The 8,359-nt window shown below is 47.4% G+C and overlaps 1 long non-coding RNA gene across 1 annotated transcript; it reads right to left on the reverse strand.

The window, feature by feature from the left end:
* Positions 1–3,473: 3,473 nt before the first annotated feature.
* On the reverse strand, positions 3,474–8,056 carry LOC144106740 (uncharacterized). The gene is made up of 3 exons (XR_013309104.1): positions 7,961–8,056; positions 5,367–5,409; positions 3,474–3,549 (listed from the first exon to the last, which is right to left on the reverse strand). It is a non-coding gene; the product is annotated as an uncharacterized LOC144106740 (long non-coding RNA).
* Between the last annotated feature and the right edge of the window lie 303 nt (positions 8,057–8,359).

Raw genomic sequence — 8,359 nt, forward strand, 5'->3', positions numbered from 1 at the left:
CGGGTCGGTGCTCACGTAGAGAGTAGCCAACGCATAGTGCTCAAAAAGGGAAACCTTCTGGCCCCAGAGGGCGTCCGGAACGTGCCCGATGCGGTCTAATCTGCTGGAGCCGTGAGGAAGGGTGGGATTCATGGGGAGCTTCACACGCACGGTCACAAAGAGCCACACACGCATAGATGGCGGGTTTTCTGACAAAAGAAGACTACACTGCTAACGCAGTGAAAATTGCGTTGCTACGTAATTATAATTATGTGCTTACAATCCGTTAGCATTAGGTTCATTACGTGCTTTTGATTGCTTTACGTTTATTTGATATCTTGGCATAATTTTTTATGTACCGAGGGAAAAACGCTTGTCTAGAACACGTTCTGGGCGTGTTTTGGGCTGAACACGCGACATTTAGCTATAACATTTGGTCAAAAATGGCCTGGATGTAAGCATGTGCAGTTAAACTCACAGGATTTCATCGTCATTTTTGCCTTCCTGGTCGCAGCGGCTTTGGGAGCTGCGGAATACGCAGTTCGGTCGTTCAAGACAGGCGTTTTGCCCTCTGTACATTGCCATGAATTTCCTAGCTTATTGAAGCCTAAATAACTCATTATAAGCCAATTAAAGCAGCAGTTAAGCGCTTCCCATTATTTTGTTTCGGTTCTGTCTGTGGCAACCAGCTCCCGGCGACTTCCTCCACTAACCGGCAAGTGAAGAGGGTGATTTAGCTGCATATCTTCCGTGTACGCTACTAAGCCGGATAACGGCATTCCTTCCCGATGGGAATTCTAATGCTAACGCAATAAAAAGTTTACTCCTCCATAATTTCTTTGTAGAGAAAAAAGTTTCTGGAAGCTCAGTCGCTCATGCATTCGAGAAGCCCTCGGCAAGTGGTAAGAAGGCTGGCCATAGGCAGAACGGGTGGATCGCGCTATGACAAAGGGTTGGCAGGTCGCGTGTATAGCCTTTCGATCCGAGAATTGCATAAATTATAGAAAACAGCCAGTCTATTTCACATGCGCCAATAAGTGATATTGCTTAGCGGTCATATGCTATATCGTGCGGGAGCTGTTATTGGGAGCCTAGAGAGAGACATCGCGTAGATAAATCCCGGTACACTTTTTGTCATCGATCCTGCGGCCAAGATAGAAAGAAGATGACAGACGGATTACCAAAGACAAAGAGGGAGCAGAAAGATTAGAGACGGCGACGTGGAGAAAGAAATGGAAAGAGAAAACAAGAGAACTTAAGCTCAAGCCGTAAAGAACGCAGCAAAAAGTGGTGTGGTTTTCACGCAGCTAAACCGAGTAGACGTGTGAAAGCATGTGTTTAGCGTTGTTGGCTCATAGTTTTGCTTTGGTGGCTTGTCGGCACATGTGGCGAGAGTATTAGACATTAAAGTTCTGATCGAGGATAAGCTGATCTGATCTCTTGGCGCTACAAATGGAAGTTTATTCAGACGACAATGGGCAATGCACAGCGCGAGACTGTGTTGCAGATTAACACGAAGTGTGATTGGTTGCGTCGATAGCATAGTGCTCTTTTGCAGAGCACGACGAAGCTGATCTGTTCCCGCCGCAGCAGGCTCGAAACCTGGTCGCGGCAATATTTATTTTATTTATACGTGGGTTGTTGCTAAGCTAGGTTTTGCTAATGTCGCCTTCAAGGTTAGGCTTCACACAAAGCGGGACAGCCGGTAGACCTCGTGAAGCAGTGCTTCTGCACTAAAAACCGAAAGTCAGAAAAAAAGGGAGCATCGCTGGAAGCCTTGCGCCGCCTCTGCCGAGGTAGGCCAGGTGACGGAGGCTGCGCAGCATCCTATCGGCGCACGCGAGACGAAAAAAGAGCGAACCTTCAACAGCCGTCTCGGAGAGCTTTGTGCTAGAGGGACCACTAAGCAGCGGTAGCATAGGAAGCGCAGCCGCGAAGCAGCTTCCACCGCCGAATGATATTTGTGACGAAGCACGGCGGTCGCCAAGAGAGAGAGAGAGAAATACGGAAAGGCAGGGAGGCTAACTAGGCAGCGCCCGGTATGCTACCTTACATGTGGGAAGGCGAACAGAGAGAGAGACAGAAAAGGGAGAGAACAAGGGGATATGTTCACTTTTCCCCGTGTCCGTTGGGCGTTACTTGCAGGGTACACAAGGCACACACTGATTGTTCACAATCTTGCACTTAGTCCTGAGTCCTTCAAGAACTTAAAAAGTGCCTTCAAAGCTGTCCTCTGCGATGAAGGCTTACCCCAAGGACCCAGAATCTTGGCTTCGGTAAGGGGCCGAGCATCTAAACGGCGGAGTGTTGCAGCCAGGAGTGCACGCTCACACTGAAACCGAGGGCAGTTACAAAGAAGGTGTTCTATAGTTTCGTCGCATCCACACATCTCACATGCAGGAGAGTCTGCCGTTACGATTAAGTGGGAGTAGGCATTTGTGAACACAGCATTTTAAATAAAGTAATCAGCTAGCTTTGCCAGTTTTTGACGGTAAGCACTGTTGCTCTATCTCATCCAGATTTCGAGGTGTTTGAATTCATGTAAAGGTAGTCGCTCGGCGACCGCGTAGCCAGTGGGGAATGGCCTCGCAAGCGAGGACATACCACCGAAGAGGGACTCCAAGAAAGTAAACCTCGACGCCTGCAACCGTTGTGGGAAGACGCCCGACAACGACGTGCCGGTGAAATCGACTTCGCAAGACAACCGTGCTTCCAACAGACGTAGGAAGACGCCGAACAGCGGGGCGCCCACGAAACCACCGATTATGTAGGCCAAATCAATAATCGACAACATGTGAAGCCGGTGTTTAATGTAGCAATAAGGACAACAGACTTATTGCGAGCAACACGACATGGTAGTGTATTCGACCACGTTTTCACTACAGGAGTCGGCTTAATGACTTGCAAATACATCTCCTTCGCAAGTGTACGCTGACCGTTCGCCTCAATACTAGGAACGGAGAATGAAGGCAACAACGACCACGTTGAGGCTATGGATGAATAATGATTACTCAAAATAAACAAACTGCATCGTTGTATTCATACTCAGTTGAGTATAATGACGAATGCACTCGCACTTTATAGATAACCAGTACAGTGGTTTCAGGAACATTCTCCTCTTTCATATCTCTCCGCGTCTGCATCCGCCCGTTTACTTTCCTTCTCTTTTCATCTATCTTGGCCGCTTGGATAGGTTCTAAACATTGCAACTAGCTTCAACCGTGCAGCGGGAGAGGGTGGACTTCCAATAATGGCTCTCGCCGTAAAACTACGTGTCGTTCCGACGCGAGAGCACTCACTGATAGCGGTGGCCAACTCCCTCGCGGTCTACTCCGTGACCTTATATGACGTGACGGTTTGGCGTCGTCATTTGAGGCAGCGTATAAACTCCCTCCTTGTCGTTACGGCGAAACTCTATGACCAGTAAATATTGTAAAACTCTGGTAAGATGCGAACTGTTTCATACCTATGAAGCTCATACCTTTAAAAAATGCCATTACGTCGCGCAGCTCTTCGCTACTCCAGGTGCTGTTGTCTTTGTGGTCATCCTTTATATCTTCTTCCGGCTGCCTGCATACAAACGACCGAATGCAATTATTACACGTGCACGATTTTGGTGCTGTATGTTGGTGCTCGGAGTCTCAGAAAGCATCTGCAGATAATTTAATGAAAGAAGTGCTTTTACAAGAGAAAAAATCCCGCGATTGCTTTAGTCGACATGCTTGATAGCAGCGATTATTTTACAGCCCTAGCTGTTAATGTCAAGGTTACCGGCCTCTGCGTAGTTGTGGTAGTAGCTGTCAACGTCTAGTATCCGCAAATTTGCATCCAGAGCGTAGTAGAAGCAAGAGGAGGAGGAAGGATGGGGAGAAAGGATGAGGAGCAGAGAAACGGAAGTCGCGCCGATTATGGAGACGTTGAGTCGCCCATACAATCCGAAAAGTGGCGAGACAGTATTCGCAGCCTTTATGTACGGTGTCGCCGCCACTCTGCCGTCTCCAGAACCGGATGAACGGCGATGCCGGTGCAAGGCGTACGGCGTTTCCCGCCCAACTTATTTTATTTTAGTTCAGTAGCACTGACCTTTTAGCATATTTCTGCGTTTTGGGTTGCGTTTTGCACCCAGCCTCATCAGTATGTTGATACAGCACGCAGCGTGCAGGATACAACAACGCCATGTTTACAAATAAAGGGGAGGTTCGCGGCAGCCGGATTCGACCGAAGGTGTAAAGTAGGCTTAGCACCCATAAGAATACGTGCAAGCAAAACGTTGAAAAGCAGCGTTTCTGATTACACGGTGCACCTGTGATGTTGACCCTTCATGAATATTAACCGGTTTTATCCTAGAACAGGTCGTCAAAGCGCTCGTGCGCAATGAATGTATCAGCTGCACTGTCTGCGACTTGGCTCTTCCGTATACACGTGGTAGCAGCATAAAAGTCGAAGCCAACGGGGCTGGCGTCGCACACCATGTGACCAGCGTGGGCAGCTAGGTATTCAAACTTTTCTAATCGCTGCCGCTATCTGATCCAAGGCTATGCGCATTAGCTTGACTTACAACACTGCCCCTCTAATTCAAAGTAAAAATATTTTTTCGTCCGAGAGCAACGAACAGGTGATTGAGCGACCAGTTTTCGAACAGCAGCTTCTGAAATGATTATTTTTGCATGCAAATACAGAAAAGCACCCTACAGCAGGCCTCGCTCTCTCTAAGACGACGCGATATCATAGCACTCAACCATTATCTTTGCTTCGTGTTTTTGTAGCGATAGCTACATTACGCTAGCATTTCGAGCCTTCAGCGTGGCCACCGTGGCGGCGTCGTGGCTGGTCACGTGGGTGGTCACGTGGTGCGGAGCAGCTGCCGAAGGCGCGGCGCGCCGGCCAGCGAAACCAAGCAAAGGGGGGGGGGGGACTGGATAGGGGGAAGGGTAGAGAGAGTGGATCCACGTCCATGGAGGAAGATGAAGAAGGAACGCCCAGCGAAACGCAGCGGCGAAAGGCTGACTTTACAATTCGACTGAGAGAGTTCCACTCGGCCAGCTGTAGCTATCGCGTCACTCCAGGTTTAACCAGCGCTAAAGCACAGCCATTTTTTCTTCCTGCGTTGTTCAGCTCATGTCTTCGCGCTGGCGTTAAAGCTGAACAGCGCGCCGAACATTCTCAGCAGTTATAGATTTTGTGATATCTTAGTTTGCGAGTTTGATACAGCCAGTATATTCGTCCAATATATAAATGTCGGATATGAATTGCATGACGTAGTAAAAAAATAAAAAAATGAGCGCTTCAAACGCATTTCGTGGAAGGGAAGCCGCCCATTAATATACCTACATGTCCACAGGAATCTGATGCAAGACCGTTATCAGAAAGAATTTCAAAAAGCTTACTGGTTATTCTCAGGCTCCCTCTCAGGTAAGTCGCATGATGGCCCTGTAAAATAACGCCTTGTTAAAAACACAATTGTACGCGTCTTCGAAGCGGATGCCGCTATAAAAATGGTCACGGTATGCAAAAATACTAATACGTTGTGACATCATGGCGTTGAGCTGAAGCGTGCTTAATGGATTGAGTTGACGTGCATGCTTTGTTAGGCGAACTCATTGACTCCCCAGGAAACTCGCACATTAAATAATACACGCTCCATCTGAAAGCCAAACTTACCAGTGCAGGCTTCGTCTCCACACTGACTGGCGGATGTCTCGCTACCTCGCGTCTTTATGTCCCCACTCAGGTTGCAGGTTACCCCAACAACGGATGAACGACATCAATCTTTTATGGTAACAATTCTCGGATTACAAAGTGGCATATTGACAATATTAATCTTTCTATGCCACGAGCAATAAGAAGCTATCACGAACTAAAAGCCTTTAACCATCGTACCAAGATACTGAAATGCAGTTTTCTGCAGGTACCATAAAACTTTGAAATCCCATCCTGATACATCGCCGGTTTGAATTCCAAAAGATATATAGACATCAAATCATTTAAGCTCCGAGAAAGCTTGAAGCTTTATCGACAGTCTAAGGCAGATATCTTAGGCAACCAAAAAATCACAGGACAGGTACGAGTGTGTAACCTTAAATGTGTTACGGTTAGCTGTGGTATAACAGTAAAAAATATTTGACGGACGTGTTCAGTTTTTTTTTCTCGCAAAGTCAACGATACGGAGATGGATCCGCATTTGCCCAGGACTGCAGGCGCACTGCGCAGTGGGTTGTGGTACTAGGTTTATGCGGCTTTTGAATCAACCACCTCCCGCACCCAAGGCGGTCGTACCAGCCATAGGCCAACCGTCGCCGGCCAACTTCTTCCCTCTCACTTTTTCCCCTCTCTTTACTCTTCACTTTTGCCACCCGTCATTAACGAGGTCCTCTTTCTTCCCTTTCCAATTTTCTCTCTCCGCCAGATCACCTAAGTGGGGAACAGAACATTTTTGCCTCTCTTCACTTTGTCGCCTGGCAACTCAGGTACGTGGCTAGTGCAAAGTGCCAAATGGCAGGTGGCAGTGCGGACGCCAACGACGACCACGGCGCGTAATTGAGATATGAGCTAATAAAAGTTAACGCTCTAAAATGAAGCTATGCTGAAATTGATGTACAAGTAGACTTGATTTTCTGGAAATTTTCCCTCGGAACGGTATCCAGCAAAGATCGGTTTCAATACCATCGTTCTTTTACTGTTGCAGAGCAATTTGTAGTGTTCTCATCACCTTCGTGGTCGTTATTCTCTACATGTTCTGGCTGCGCTTCCAGATGCGCAGTGGTTCGTGCGCAGTGGTACTGAAGGCGTGGATGTGCTATCGAGCATACTGTCAAAAAGTTGAATGGCTTCTCATGTCGTGAAAGACAGCTTTATGCAGCCTCAGGCGAAGGCGTAGGGCACGTCAAGGAGGCCGAAAGTGCCGCTAATGCATTTTCACGTCCACTTCACGTCAATCAACGAAAGCAGCATGGGAAGCAGATCCCACTGTCCAGAAACGAAAAAAAATAACCTGCTTAAGGCGGCCGCATGAAACGCACAACGCACATAAACTGGCAATAGACGCTGAGAATTCGAACCACCAAAAACAGAAGTTGGTGATGGTGATGGGTTCTCAGGCCAAGAACGTAGCCCTGTAAAGTGAGCTTGCTGTACATTTCGAAAACCAGAAGCGTGCGGAGATAGCAGTATGTCGAGCACACTAGGGTTCTCGCTAATAAGCTCTTAAGGATTGCGGCTAACACCGTTAGCGAGGCGTGCTAGAATTTGCTGCGCCTTTATTAAATGTACTTCATGCGTCTATGTAGTCAGTGGTTAGGGCGCTCGACTACAGATCCGGAGTTCCCGGGTTCGAACCCGACCGCGGCGGTTGCGTTTTTATGGAGGAAAAACTCTAAGGCGCCCGTGTGCTGTGCGATGTCAGTGCACGTTAAAGATCCCCAGGTGGTCGAAATTTTTGCGGAGCCCTCCACTACGGCACCTCTTCTTCCTTTCTTCTTTCAATCCCTCCTTTATCCCTTCCCTTACGGCGCGGTTCAGGTGTCCAACGATATATGAGACAGATACTGCGCCATTTCCTTTCCCCAAAAAACCAATTATTATTCATCTATGTAGTCTTGACGAATGGACGCATAAAAACTGTCCAGATACTGCCTAGTACTTATTAGCGTTATGCATTCTACTGTGTGCTTTCTATGTGGTGCTCACTGTGAGTTAATTGTTTGTATTTGGGGATTCTTTAAAAACCGCAGTAGTTGTAGAAAATATTGATTTCAGGTATTCATTGAACAGCGTGGAGCATACGTGCCAATTTGCTGGAATATCTTACGCCTACTGCAGGTTCTAGTATCTGCGTGCTTACGCTACCATTTAAACATATTTAGCTAAGATCGACCAGAAAAAAAACCCTGGCTCTCTTAAAGTGTGCAAGCGTTGCCGTTATCCAAATTCCCGACAGAATGCTTTAATTGATACAAGGTTTTCACCATACAAACATACTTACTGAGCTCACCGAATTCTTCCATAAGCATGTGTGCTACGTCGGATGGCATTCTTTTTTCGACAAGATCTTCAATCGTTAAAAGCTTAATGTCTTCCACAGTTTTCACGCCCATAGATTTCAGCACATCCATCGTGTTGGCGAGGTTGTCGATGTCGTAGAGGTCATTTGCTTTCAGCACTGTTTTTATGTCATTGCTGAGTTTCCTGCTCAGGAAGGAGAAAAAGCGACCGCCCGTGACTATACAAACCTCCCATAAACGCTTCGTAAAATTGCTCTGGACAATTTGTTTCTTTCTGATGCAGCAATTATGCGTCGAAGGCAGGTCGTTGAACAAATTAACTCTGAGGCGTCTCGACTCCTTGAGTTCGAGTTACGGAGGGTCAACTTGAGGCCTTTGCC

This window comes from Amblyomma americanum, chromosome 10, assembly GCF_052857255.1.
Source record: "Amblyomma americanum isolate KBUSLIRL-KWMA chromosome 10, ASM5285725v1, whole genome shotgun sequence".
Classification (NCBI taxonomy): Eukaryota; Metazoa; Arthropoda; class Arachnida; order Ixodida; family Ixodidae; genus Amblyomma; species Amblyomma americanum.